Source organism: Excalfactoria chinensis, chromosome 6 (genome assembly GCF_039878825.1).
Source record: "Excalfactoria chinensis isolate bCotChi1 chromosome 6, bCotChi1.hap2, whole genome shotgun sequence".
Lineage (NCBI taxonomy): Eukaryota > Metazoa > Chordata > Aves > Galliformes > Phasianidae > Excalfactoria > Excalfactoria chinensis.
The window spans coordinates 10,688,162-10,702,235 of record NC_092830.1 but is presented as its reverse complement, the minus strand read 5'-3'; the positions used below and the strand labels follow the sequence as shown (position 1 = coordinate 10,702,235).

General features: G+C 36.8%; 1 protein-coding gene across 3 annotated transcripts in view; it reads right to left on the bottom strand.

The window, feature by feature from the left end:
* Positions 1 to 14,074, bottom strand: part of LOC140253683 (uncharacterized) — a 228,630-nt gene that overhangs the window by 71,566 nt on the left and 142,990 nt on the right. For all 3 annotated transcript variants that reach the window (XR_011903946.1, XM_072339421.1, XM_072339420.1), the window contains exons 6-7: positions 10,975 to 11,099; positions 10,065 to 10,202 (exon numbers count right to left, since the gene is read on the bottom strand). The gene's annotated coding sequence lies outside the window, so the exon portion shown is untranslated. The remainder of the gene's footprint in view (positions 1 to 10,064; positions 10,203 to 10,974; positions 11,100 to 14,074) is intronic.

Here is a 14,074-nt window from a genome sequence, read left to right as displayed (position 1 = left end):
TTCCTCTTCACTCTATTGTCCTCTTGACAGTGGAAAGAGAATGAATTACACCTTAATTCACGGAATAGCTCTTTGGACTCTCAGAGCACCTTACAGGTATCTTAGTATGAGCAAGAACCTCTGAAGACATTTCTGTTATAAATTCTACTGAAAATCTGTTTTCTGCTGTCCTAACTCCTTCTACACATTTTCACATGCTCTGCTCCTTGTATGTCAGGACTGTCTAGAGTGAATATGAGACATACATAGGCTTCTTCACAGTAAAGAAAACTTAATTTTCTGCTTCAGAAAACAGAACTATTGGTTCAAAAGGTCATCAAACGCTAATCTCCTCTATAGGGAGAAAATACTGGAAGATAGTCTTGTAAAGGAAAAGTCTCATATAGATCTGAATTTTTGGTGACATGTATGAGAAGATGGAGAAAATACAGAAGACAGATATGTAACTCTGTAGAAGGACTAGTGCTGTTGGGTGTTTTTTGTTGTTGTTTTTTGTAAATACTTATGTATTTACTCTGTCCTGCCTTGATGCAGTAGTTGCAGCTGAGAATCCTTCCCTGACACTGCAAGACTGACTGTGAGAAATATTTAATATGGCTACTTATATATGTTGAAGTGAAAGTGAAAGACATTGTATTCCATTATCAACAGTCGAAGCTATTTAGCATCCAGACTAACAACATAATAAAACCACAGTATTTCATCAGAATTGTACACACACAGTATTGGCCATTATTCTGGCTTCCTGATAAAAGATCCCAATTAAATATTTTGCTCGTACTAAAACTGTTGCTTAATTGCTCAGAAATCAAGTTACATTAACACTACCATTAGCTTCTGTAAATTGGCACAAACACCATCAACAGATGAAGCATCCTTTAAATTAAATGCTTGTTTTTGTTTCCCCTACCAGTGCACAGGAAATGGGTACATCCATTTTAAAAGACAGTAAATATTTTTTTTACCACCACAGGAGGGATTCATTGTAATGCAGGGTATGCACTGTAGTTATTTTTAGGCAAATGCATGTGAAAGAAATTAGACGGAACATGTAAATGTTAATTATACTGAGGGTTGTTCTTCTGCTTTTTCTTGTTGTTTCTTTCTTATTCTATTCTTTTAATTATTATTTTTAAATCTTAAATAACCTCTTCAGAGGGAAAACTAAAATTTATTCTCAAAACTGGTTGCTTGAGACTTTTTCCTGCAGGGATACCATAACACTTCAATGTTCTCTTCCATGTTTATAGAACATCAAGACACTGTGAAAGAGCTAAAGGTGAACTTGCAAGGAGACAGGTATGATTACAATCTGCCTCCTGCTGTTCTATCAAAGACACATAATGTGTTTATAAAATAGGAAATTATTTGTTTTTATCAGTCTGACAATGTGATCTAGATTGAACTTTCAACAAAATAATGACAAAAGACATTCAGACCATATGGGAGCCTTCCAACAAACTGGTTTTGTATAATATAGTTACAGTAATGCCTCCTATTTTATTTTACTGGCCTGGAACATCAGAGGGGGATGTTGGAGGTATGACAGTGGAGATGCCAGTATTTAGCTACATTTTTTTATGTGACAGATGGCAGTAGAGAAGCTTTCGAACAAAATGTCAGACATAGAAGTGTGTATGAAAGGTATGGAAATGAATTCCTCCACATGAAAAAACGGCACCCATTGACAATGCTTGCTAAATATCTATGGAGACCAAACAGCGGATGTAAGCACAGGGTGGGACAGGTGGTGCATTTCAGCAATGGCAATATGAAAGAGAAGCCATGTACTGGAAAGCTATGCACAACTGTCATGCTGCAAAATGAAGAGCATCTCAACCAGCTCACCTGCACAAATCAGCAAACAGTGGTGACTATGTTGAGAAGTTGTATTTTGGAGCTGAGAATTTGCTCTATCAAACATTGGAATTGTGCTCACTGGACTCAATGTCATATTGATGAAAATAAATAGGAGGCATTACTTTTAGAGGAAGCTACATACATCTGCTGGATTCCACATGTTAATTGTTCTAAGTAATTTAACTTTGGTCTCCTCGTCACACAAAATTAGTGTAAGCAAACAGTACAATGAGTATATGTAATATCACCTGACACACTTCGAAACATGAAAAAAAAAAACAAAAAAACAGAAAGCCAGAACATTGTTTTTCTTCTTCACTAAGTATGCCCTCACTGCAAGAACTGGCTTCCTTATTTTCTACATAAGTATGTAGCATCTAATTCCATACAATTCTTTTACAACCAATTTAAAATTTTCTAGGTATTTTACTGCTGAAGGATAAGGCCAAAAATGTATTTTGTAAGTTAACACAGATTTCAGAACAGCTCCTAGTAACGTGCTAATATTCCTAATTAATGTACTGTAATGCCCAAGTCCCTAGTGAACCAATAATGCAAGATACAATCAAAGTGCGATTAAAACAGGGAAGAGAAACCACATTAGAAATGTTCTTGTCTGGAATTCAGCGGAAAAGGAGCAGATTAGATCTCTACTGAGGCAGGGATTCAACATGTTAGCTTGCACAAGTCAAGACATGAGAGAACATAACTGCTTCAAAGATCAGGACTTAGGCAACAAGACACTCGACATGCACAGGCTGAAGCTCTGCTTCAGTGAAGGATTAATCTTAGCTTCTCAGTTTCTGCACCAAACCTCTTTCCTATCCACCCTGAAAACTACCCAGGGATCAGGCCAGAGCTCGGGATGGGGTTATACCACTTATTTCATAACTTCAGGCATCAGTATTAACTGTGAATAGTTATATTTATGCCATCATTGCTGATTCTGACTAGTTTTTGTATTCCTTCTGATGTCTTAGTTTGAGATATTACTATATAACTGAGTCTTAAGCTCAAGCTTTGCAGGAGGCTGACATTAAATGGTTTAAGCTATGCTGATCAGCAGAAAGCACTGAAATCAGGGCTCTGGGATTCATATGTAGCCATATTTACTGGGATAGTAGTTTTGCAAGACATAAAGCAAACCGAATAGATTTTCCAAAACCACAACAAAAATAACCAATAAGCACTGATTACTTTTTAAAATCACTTCTTATAAATGTGTTTCAGCACCCAAAACTGAACAGAACAATATACCTCATAAGATGCTTCGCCCTCTTCAATAAGCAAACCACCAGTTCCCAGCTGTAATTCATTCACATAGCTTACTCTATAAACAACTCTATTTTCATCAGTTTTACCAGACAATATGACAGGCTATGCAAAAACCTGAGAGCAGTCTTGGAAATAAAGAGTTGAAAGTTATCCTACGAGTTCTTATAGGAGCTGGTCACATATGTAAGGAAATACAGACATTTTGGAAGTGGATTAAGTTCACGTCACGTACAATGGAAAAGACAGTACTCAGAATCAGAAATGAAACTGGATTATCCAGAAATACTTGTGGGTTGTTTTTTTTTTTTCCTATGAAGAGGATGATCAAGCTGCAGTTGTAAGCATCCTACAAATTGAGACAAACTGATCTCTTCTTTTGAAAGAAGTGATCACAGACAAAAGCTGCTACTCCAAACATCAGTTTTCACATAAAAACGTTCTTCACATAAAAACGTGCTTTGTGAAATATGTCATTTTCACGCTTAATTTATTTCTGGTTTGGACAGTTTCTGAGAATACTTTCTTATAAACATGGCTACTGGTTCATCAATAGTCTGCTCTGGTGAAACATTTTCTACTTCAGCATTGCTTTATTATTTGAAACAAAACCCACTTAAGCAGATATACTGGTCTGTGGAGTCAATATTTTCAACAAGAATAGGCTAAAAAGGATTTCACTTCACCACCACCCATTTCTATTGCAATGCCATTTTCTAATAAGTACAAGTAGTTTATAGCTAAAACCAAAATCATTTGAGAGAATTAGTCACAAGAGATAGCAGCAAGAACACAGAAGCATACGTTGGCAAAAAGCTAACTAGTTCATTAAAATCCAAAACGCGTTCAGAAACCTTTGAAATATTTCATGCATTGCTGAATGCACCTAATACATCGTGACATTAAAGCTAAAAAAAAAAAGGTCATTCAAAAGGGAAAGAGCAGAAATACCCAGAATGGTAAAACAAAAAGAGGTACGTGCCGGTCTTAAAATCAGTGCATTTCAAGCTGCATTTCTTTGGTTTTTCATGGTTTGTTTGTAATCATAAAATACTCTTGAAGCAGAAATCAGTGAACGCTCTTCACTACAAACTGATCTAACTTTAGCCAGTAAGGTAAGTCTCTGTTTATAAACATTTTTTCTGTGAATCTTGACGAAAGGACTAGTGCCTGCATCAGAAAACTGAGCTTAACAGACTAACAATTTGCGTTATGTTATGTGCTTATCATCTTCAGACCACCCCTACCAATTTATTTATGTCTTCAGAAGTCTTTCAAAAGTGTCTTTTTTCCTTCTACTACGTTTACTTGATCATGCTAAGCTGGTTTAACATGCATGGTTAAATTCATTTTCATGCAGAAATTAATCTTAGAACATTTAATCTGGTACAGGCAACAGGGTGGTCTTGCTACATCACCTGCACAACCTTTGGGAGCTTTGCTGTATATAAACACTGCAAAACTTTGTTGGTGAGATTTGTACCATTGTCCATGATACACAGGAAAACTCACTAAAAAATATAAGGTGTCATTTAGATTTCTCCTATGCAATACAGGGGAACTAAGATGAGATTAGATGAACGATCACTGGGACGACATGAAAAACTGAGAGCCTGCCTTATAAGACATACAGAAGGATAATAAACTATAATATAAATAATCATGATGGGGCTTAGCCCCGAGGAGATGGAACAGCCATTTACATTGATGGACCACCCATTTCTTATAGGGAACATTTTGTTCATTCATCCTATGAGCACATGAAAGGCTGAATCAATCAAGCCTAAGCAGAGCTGTATTATTGATCAAACCTTGCTTATGTGCAGAACTCAGCCTGAAGAAATCTGCATGCTTAATGAAGTCTTGCCATAATCCTCCCTAAACAATATTAAAGCCTTATTCTCCTTATTTTTTTAATTGAGTTGTACATGTGAAATAATCACAAATGCAGCCTGATGCTCCCCTTGTAACAAATTGTACAACTCCAGGCATCTACTTGAGCTGGAATTCTACTACTTCAAATCCAAACAGGGAAGCGTCCTGCAAGATTCATTAACAGCTATGTAATCACTGAATTGTTGCTGGAGGGAAAAAAATGTGACTAATTGTTCTGCAAGACTTCAGATGACTTCCTCTCTCCAAGCTACCTCAGTCCGAAATTAAGTGAGCAGCTATTCTACCATTACACCCTATTTCCCATAATGCTATAACATTTCTGCAAATTATTAGGTGAGCAGATACCTAAAATACAGTAATGGATTTGTTTTCTCTGTGACAGCAAAGCCGTGTAATCTAAGGACACTTACTATGTCCTGACTCAGCAAAGCTTGTCTTCAAAGTAGCATTAATTTTAGTAGCATTGCAAGTGTGAAACATTTTATAAATGAATTAAAAAAGACTCATTTCTCAACTAGTTTGTGGAAGGTATCTAAATTGCCTGTCTCTGACCAAAAGGAACCGAGCTTGGTATTTCTTTCAGTTTGGTATTTCTGTGAGTTATGCATTTCAGCAGCAGTACATACACAGTCATTTCCTATAATTACTTCATCTGAAACTGATACTAATCCAATTGAAGTCAATGGAATTATTTCCATTGACTCCTGCTGACATTCATCTTTAAAAACCAGAGATGGACTTTTTCTGTAGCACTGCATGAACAGATTCAAAGAGTAAAATAATCTGCTTTCAGTATGCATTATATTAACAATTTGGCTATGGCTTTGCTCAATGGATTAAAAGCAAATCACTAAACTGCCATAAGACCTAAGAGTACTATGTCATGAAGAACCCAAAACAGGATGCAATTTAAGAGACTTCTTCCCCCATAACATTTAGCAAGACTTTTTCTAAGCTCAGGCATTCACATACAACCAGCGTGGCTCCTACAGATAACTGGCGGGGGTGGGGAGGAGGTCATCCTGAGAGGGTAACAAAGAAAGGGCAAGAATTACTGGTAGGACAGTGTGTTAAAAGTTAACAGAATTAGTGGGTGTCAATCAAGTGTTCATTTTGGAAGAAAACATTACAGTCTTGCAACAAAACACAGAAAACAAATGAGCGTATGGGGAATTAAGATCAGAGCTGTGGATATTGGGAACAGCCCTAGTGTCTGATAGCAGATGAGAAAGCCTGGCTTCTCACATCCCAGGAACTTGTTCCCTAAAGGGCTGTTAAGTACAGAGAAAGAGGAACGATGGGTAATAACACATCTGATGGAGAAGACATAAGACAAAATGAAGATCATCTCCTTCCTACACTTACAGAACTCACTGCTCTATCAACCTTACTGGCGAAAGTTACTTAAAATGCAAATGCCTTCCTCCCAACTTTCCCAGCTCAGAAGATTCAAATAAAGATTCATCCAGTCCCAGAGCTGAAAAATGAGCCCATCAGATAAAAGAGCTGCATGTGCACAGTCATGAACAATCACTGTGAAAGAAAACATCACTGTACAGAATAATTTTTCACAGAAGGTTTTGTTGCTTTGTATAAAAGAGTAATATGTTAGTAATGTGGGGCAAGAAAAGGTTATCCTAAAGAAAGCATTATTTTCTTAATTACTCAGATTCTGCAAGGAAAAGATGTAAGAGATGGAAAACAAAAGAAAATCCATATCATCAGAAGAACAGAGATGTCCCTGGACTTCTAAAGCACTCTGCTAGAATCCAGAGAGACAGAGGCAAGGAGGAGGCAGATAAAGTCATATCCACAGTCCTGAAGTGAGAGGCCTTTTATCACCACTTTCTGCATAAAACAACAATGAGAGAAAGCTGAAATGCTCCTACACCCAGGATAAAAATGTACACTGTCTGGATTTTTCACATAATCTGACTTGCAAATTGCCCAGAAAAAAATACAAGCTGGATATTCAATTCCTAAGTTAAATCCAACAAAATGGGTATCTGGGATTGGTTCGTTTTTCTCATTTGCATTCAGTTCTATTGCCATAATGAAGTGGAAGAGATAAAGCAATAATGCAAGGAACAAAAATTGTTTTCTGCAGCAATTCTGCAGAGTATTTTCTTTTCTATTCCCTCCTGAAATAACATAACGCGTGTGACATACGTAGAATCCTTGTAGGAGCACTTTGGTCTGAATAAATTTGGCTTTTGTAAGAAGGGTAACATCAACACCAATGAAAAGTAGCAGGACCTACTAAAACATCTCCACGGACAAAGACCGTACCCCAAAAAAACAAATGTTCACAATTACAAAGTAAAAATTTTGTCTTTTAGAAAATTACACACTATTTTCTGATTGTTGTGAAGGACAGGATGGTACAAATAAGCAAACAGCCTGACTGAATTCTTTATACCCCTACCTACATTGGCAAATAATTCCTGGTTTGTGGACTGCATGTCAGCCATTCATTATTCAGAAGCATCTGGGGTTCAAATATCAGCCTTTTCTAAACATTTCCAAGCTCAAGAATCACACAATCTGTTTCTGGACTTTCATTTGCAGGGTAACATCTCTGCATCAGATTCCTTGTATGAATAATTGTGCTTATTAATTAAAATTCTTTGATAATAATTTTGTTTGAATGTTTGCTAAACTTATGCTTCCACAGACATCCATTGGTACTGACCAAACACTGATCCAAAACATTTAAGAAGAGCTACTGCAGAAACAAGTCAGTGAAGTGAAAAGCAATACCATAGTGCAGTTCAAGTGAATATTCATGGGAAAATCTTAGCAGGATTGGCTATTTCATTTAAAGCCTCGATCCTGCAAGATTAAAGGTAATGGGATCTTTGTCATTGACTTTCAATGAAGAATGGAATGAGCCCCAAGGTAGCACCTATCAGAAAGGGCAGCTGCTTAAAAATTTTATAGCACTTCTACTTGAGAGCAATAAGAACAAAACACAAGTTACATACATAGACATACAGAGATGCAGATGTACGTGTATGCACTCATAGCTTTAATTTTCTCAGACTTCTGTAGTTTCTGCTATCTATAAATTCAACCATTTGTTTAGGAAGCACACCTAGAATTCTGAACTAGTAAACTGTCAACATCAAGAAGTGCTGTTTTGGTGCTAGTGATGCCCAAGACACAAAGAGCACAATAACACTATTTGATAGAGCAAATTCTCAGCCATAAAACTCTGTTTATCAACACAGTCACCATCATTAGCTATATATTTTCCCCGTCCATTAAAAGAGCATACATGCCATGCTCACATGGAGGTGACCCAATGCTGACACATACAACCCATTGCTTCACCATGCTCACATCCGTTGGTTGGCCACCCTCAGTGTTCAATAGGAATCAGTTAATGTCAATAGGTGTCATTTTTTATTTTTTACACAGAGGAACTCAGTTCCACATCTTTGCTTCATACACACCTCCATGTCAGACACCATCTGTCAGACTGCCCCTTTTCTGCCATCTGTCACATGGCAACCAAACATAATGGAATATTGGCAGGAAGATTCAACCCCTACTGCCATACCACCAACATCTACCTGTGATGCCACAGGCCAACATAATAAAATCAGAGGTCATACTTTTGGAGCAGTCCTCATACATTCCTATTTCGTCAGTGTCATCAGGAAGGCAACTCACTTTGCGCTTGTGCAAGAGAGCAGCATGTGGTATTAAGATTTATGCAGTGAAACTTGTAACAGCCTAATTCAAGCAGTATTTGTGTAAGTAGGTAGATGAGGAAAGAATGCAGAAAAGTAAGTCACTGTAAAACCTCCAGCCCCTCTACAAAACTGATTTTTCTGAGATTGGTTTTACTGTGACAGAACATGAATTAAGTGCAAGGTGCCCCATAGCAAAGAGGCTACTTAGTTCTGGGAGGGCTACAGAGTTAAACTGAGCTGAAATGCACAGAATGAGGCATTTCAGACACCATTCTCAGCACATGTGACCATCAGTTCACCTAACACAGTGTTAAAAATATATCAGTGTACAACTGTGACACATCAAGAGTGGAAAAATATTGGCTGTAGTTTACTTGGATACTATTCAGTATAATTTAGGTTTTGTAACAGCACAAGTCAATTTAACAAGGTCAGCAGATTTGGAAAATGACCTTGAAGATGACATAAACCAGTCCTTCAACTTTCAGGACTGTGTTAGTCTCATTCTTCCTCAGATTTAACTGATAAACGTACCCTTACATTTAGTGCTTTCCTAAGAAGGTACAGAAAAAAACGTATTAACCTTTGAACACTGGTGGTTTCTTAACAGAGTATAATATCTCCTCTAAAAAGTTACGTCCACTGTTTTATAAAAAGGATCTTGAAATATTAAGACATTTGTCATCATCCACTACTGTATTGACAAGGTAAGTCTGGAACAGAGGAAGATGTCGCCCAATAAATCCTGATGAAGTTTGTAATTCTTGAATAACTGCTACTGCCTATGCACCAAATCATATTAAAACTGCTAGAATTATTTCAGAGACTAATCTGTAATGTCTAAACTAATTGTTATACTTTCATTGATACTTTAAGGCTTTAGTTACTGTAAAGTAGAATGGCAGCAGTAAATACTCAGTGAGTTAACTCATCACTCCCACTGGACTGACTCATCCTAAAAAGTAACCAGGTAAGATTTTATGTTTTCTGCTTTATAATTGAAAAAAAGTAATCAAGGATGGTCTTTGTCAGCAGTAAGAACATTTTAAGCATTGTCCTCTAAAGTTATTAACCTCTATTTCTATCCTTTTCCAGCTTCCTAGCTAACATTTCCACATGATGGGTCAACCAGTCTTCCACATTCTGTTTTAAAGGCGTCAACGTGTATGTCACACAGTTTTTCTTAAGTTTCAGGTTTATAGTGCTTAACCTTATCTCAGTGTCTTCTCCAATTCTAATCAGGGACCTCCCTCCCTCATGCAGTCTTTGCCCCAAAAAGCATATGGTTTCATGATGCTACCACAGATAAAGTCTTAAAGAGAACAGTGAAAGATATACCTGCATTTTGCAAAATATCTGCTGATCACATCTCAGCTGGGAGTTCCTCAGTACCAGGGAGTCTTCTGACACGCACGGAGGAAAAAAGCTCTACAGTTATTCTACAGATACAACTTCAGGCAAAGCTGGGAAGCAGATCTGAGAAAAATAAGAACAAAATGGTGAAGAATTCACTAAGGCAGGTAAAAGTACAAATACGTATGTATGCGTACATACCAAATAAGATACAGATTCCCATTTCTAGAAAATGACAAGGCTTCTGAGCAGGGTGACATGGTCTGCTCAGAACAAGAACTAATCTGACAGCGACATATTCTGTATAAGAACATAATTTGTACATTCCATGCCTGCACAACAATAATTTACAGTAAGAGTTATATATCAAGATTTTGTGATCATGATCAAGATAGGGAATTGCAACAGCAACCTCTGCTAGGACAGTCCAAACACAGCATCCATTATCAAACCAGTAGGAACTCATTATAAATAAAATTGGAAATACCTTCTGAGTTTTAACATTAAAAAAACAACAACAAAAACAACAACAACAAAAACACCACCATTAAAAGTGGTGGTGCAAAAGCTAAAGTTACTAAAAGCAACTGATCCAAAGATGGAAAAAATAATTCATTACATACATCAATAAATAATTAAAATCAGAAATTATAACAGAAAGAAAAAATATACTGTGTCATACTTCAGACTGCTTTACAGTGGTTGGGGATTTCACCAGTTCTTATTTCATAACATATTTTGAAATTCATTTTATGTTCTTTATAATGAATTTTTAAATGAGCAATACTTTTTCCATAATTTAGCCCACAGACATCTGAATCACAGACTTCCACTAATATATTTGCATATAAACAGTTCTCTTAAAATTCATCTGCTTTAATTACTTCATTCTTACCTGAAGTCACAAAGTTCCATATGGGATCTATAAATTTTTCTACTGCCCGAGGCCATGTTAAGGGGCACAGGTACATGTTCTTGCTCTGCCCAAGAGATTCAGCTGTGGAATGGGTATGGAAAAAGCTGCAAGAGAAAAACAGGAGTTAGCATTAGTATCTGCAGAAAATGAAGAAAAAAATGGACGTAAAAAATAGCACATATGTGTTGTCAGGAAAGGACAGAAATAGGTAAGAAAAAGGAGAAACCAGAGTTTTGGAATAATTAAGTTTCAAGTAAAGGCTGTTTTCTCCAAAGTCACGGGACGATAACATCTAATAGCATTTGCAATTGCAGACAAAGCCACTGGGGTACAAAGAAACATGGACCCCAGAGCTGAGTGGGCATTCAGCAAAACAGTTCGGCACCTTAATCTGTTATCCCACCAGAGTGATTCTGGTGTTCATGCTGAAAGCATCTCACTTCCCAGTGCCGGTGTAGCTGCCATGAATACTATGAAAGGAGGCTGAAAATTTGCAGCAGTGTTTAGCTGCAGAAACACAAACACACACAGTGTTGCAGTTTGAGCTGTGACACAGAAGCTTCACAGATGATTGGAAAGATGATTCCACAGACTGAAAAAGCATCATTTGGGGATTACAAGCAACAATCTGAAATATCTTACCGAATATCAGGCAACAAGTCAAAATTGCAATGAGTTTCTCTCTTAGCCATCAAGCAAAAATTACACCAGAATTATATCACCTTGATGTATGGGGCACAAGCTCGTTTGTGCTCCGCCACATTACTTGCTCTTTAAGTGAAGAAAACTGATTATAAATATCAATACATTGACTTATTAAAAAAAGTTTTTAATTTAGCCAGTAATCAAAAAAGAAGTATCCAACAGTACAGTAATTTTATTTACACATTTAACACATAATGTATTTACATGTTGTAACAACATTCTGCCTTCTGCAACTTTGTCCAGTACAGGGGAAGAGCTTTTTATGCTTTTTTTCATTAACCTTTTTCTACACGATTGTTTCATTCCTTTTACTAGAGTGGCACTAGACTGTCATAATTCTAATATATTCATAGTTTAGATCATTTAAGCTGAATTTATCATATAATGTGAACTTAAAAAAAGTCATGGACCGTATGACAAATCTTCAAATAATAATAGTATTCTGGCCTAAACCACACACTCCTACAGACTGAAAAAGCATATTACTGTAAGCTCTACTCATCCTCACACACATTATTTACTCTCTGATCGGTAAACAAAGATATCTTTTGAATCAATGATTGTCTCATTATTTTCAGAGGTTTATATCAGCATAAACAACTTTTTCAGAACATTGCCAATACTTCAGAATATTTTAAAGTATCCATCTATATGACTGGAGCTATGTGCTGTAAATCAAGACAATGTGAATTCAACAAGGCAGCTTGTATGAACCTCATTTTCCTTATTAATAATTCCATTAAAAAGCTTGGTTCAGCTTCCATTACTGTCAGTGAAATAACATATGAAATGTCTGTGACTTCTATATTTAGTCTCTTTGATTTAGTCTCAAGTTTCCAATCACCGATGTTATGACAGCATTCTGATCTATACCCACTGCCATGCAAAACCGAAGAAAAATTGTTTTCTCGCAGCACTGTATGTATACAACAGAATCTTACAAAACCAGTGATGATTGGACAAAGCTACTCAGAACACAGACCAATGCTGGAGCACAGAACAAAAAATAGAGAGCTAATTATAATGACCTCATACAAATCAAAAGCTTTCTTTCAAGAACACTAAAGCTGAAGCATCAGAGGTCCAAGAGGAAGACAATGAGCATTGCTTGGGAATTGGAGATTTTCATAAGAACAAAAATTAAGTAGACTGAAGTTCACATTGATGATTAACTAATTTAGGATATGCCAGGAGAACCCAAGACAATAAAGTATATAGGGAGGGTAGATCAAGTGTGCTCTCATGATATAAAGAAGAACATGCTGTTAATGAAATCACAAATGCTACATTTAAGTACATTAAAAATTAATTTACAGGGTATTTTAATACAACATAAAATTATCCAGAACAATTCATCACCGGAGAAGAGTTAAGAAATTAATTTGACTAAGACTGGATTATACATTCCAGTGATTGCACTCACATTCATAAAACTTGTGTGATTTTAAGATTGAAGCAGAAGTCAGACGCTGCTTAACACAAATGGGGATTTTTTTGCCTTCCAAACTATTCACTGCTCAGAGAGAACTAAGACCTAGAACAGTCCCTTTGACAGGGAAATCTCCGGAAAACTGGCCAGCTTACTGTGCTGCAAACATTACTCTGTGGCAAGAGTGTTGTAGTAATTGTCCATGTCTGCTTGGAGTCCACATCAAATCCCAAGCAGTTAGAGTTGGCTTAGCTGCTATTTCATGAAGAACAGTGAAAACAACAATTAAGTACCAACTAAACACAACAGTTAAAACTAACTTTGGTGAAGTCAGAAGTCAGCTCTGCTTGGCTGATGCATGGTAACTTAGTAACGGAGTGTTCAGAGACAAATTCAGGAAGTATTTATGTCACCGGAATGGCTCTATAAAATTGCAAGAGCTGTGAAGGGAAAATTACCTGATTGAGGTCTAAGTAAAGTCTGAGACATAGGTTGTGGGCAATGGATTTGCCTGCTCCATGCAGTCTGAGAAGGATTAACTCTTATCCACTGCAAATAAGAGCATAAATACTGACAAAAACATGACCCTGAAATTTCTAGGTTCCATTTGTAGGTGACTGGTCACAGCTCAAAGGCCTTTTCCTTTGCTTTTTCAAGCTCTTCAGTAGCTCTAGCAGGCTTTAAGAGGGACCTTCCTAGAATCAGTGAAGAGTCAGTTTGCAGTGTTAATCAAGCCTTTATGAGTAGTTGCTTGTTACAGCAAGAAAATTCCAATATGCTGTCTTGACCCTGGTTTTTGCCCTCCTGATAGAAGTAAAAGACAGAATGTTTACTACTGCTATTGCTCCAGGATCAGATCCTTCCTGTTTTTTTAAGGTAAAGCTAACATGACAGAAGCAGCAGCTAATACCAGCTGGTAAATCCACGTTCAGACTTTAAGTCAAG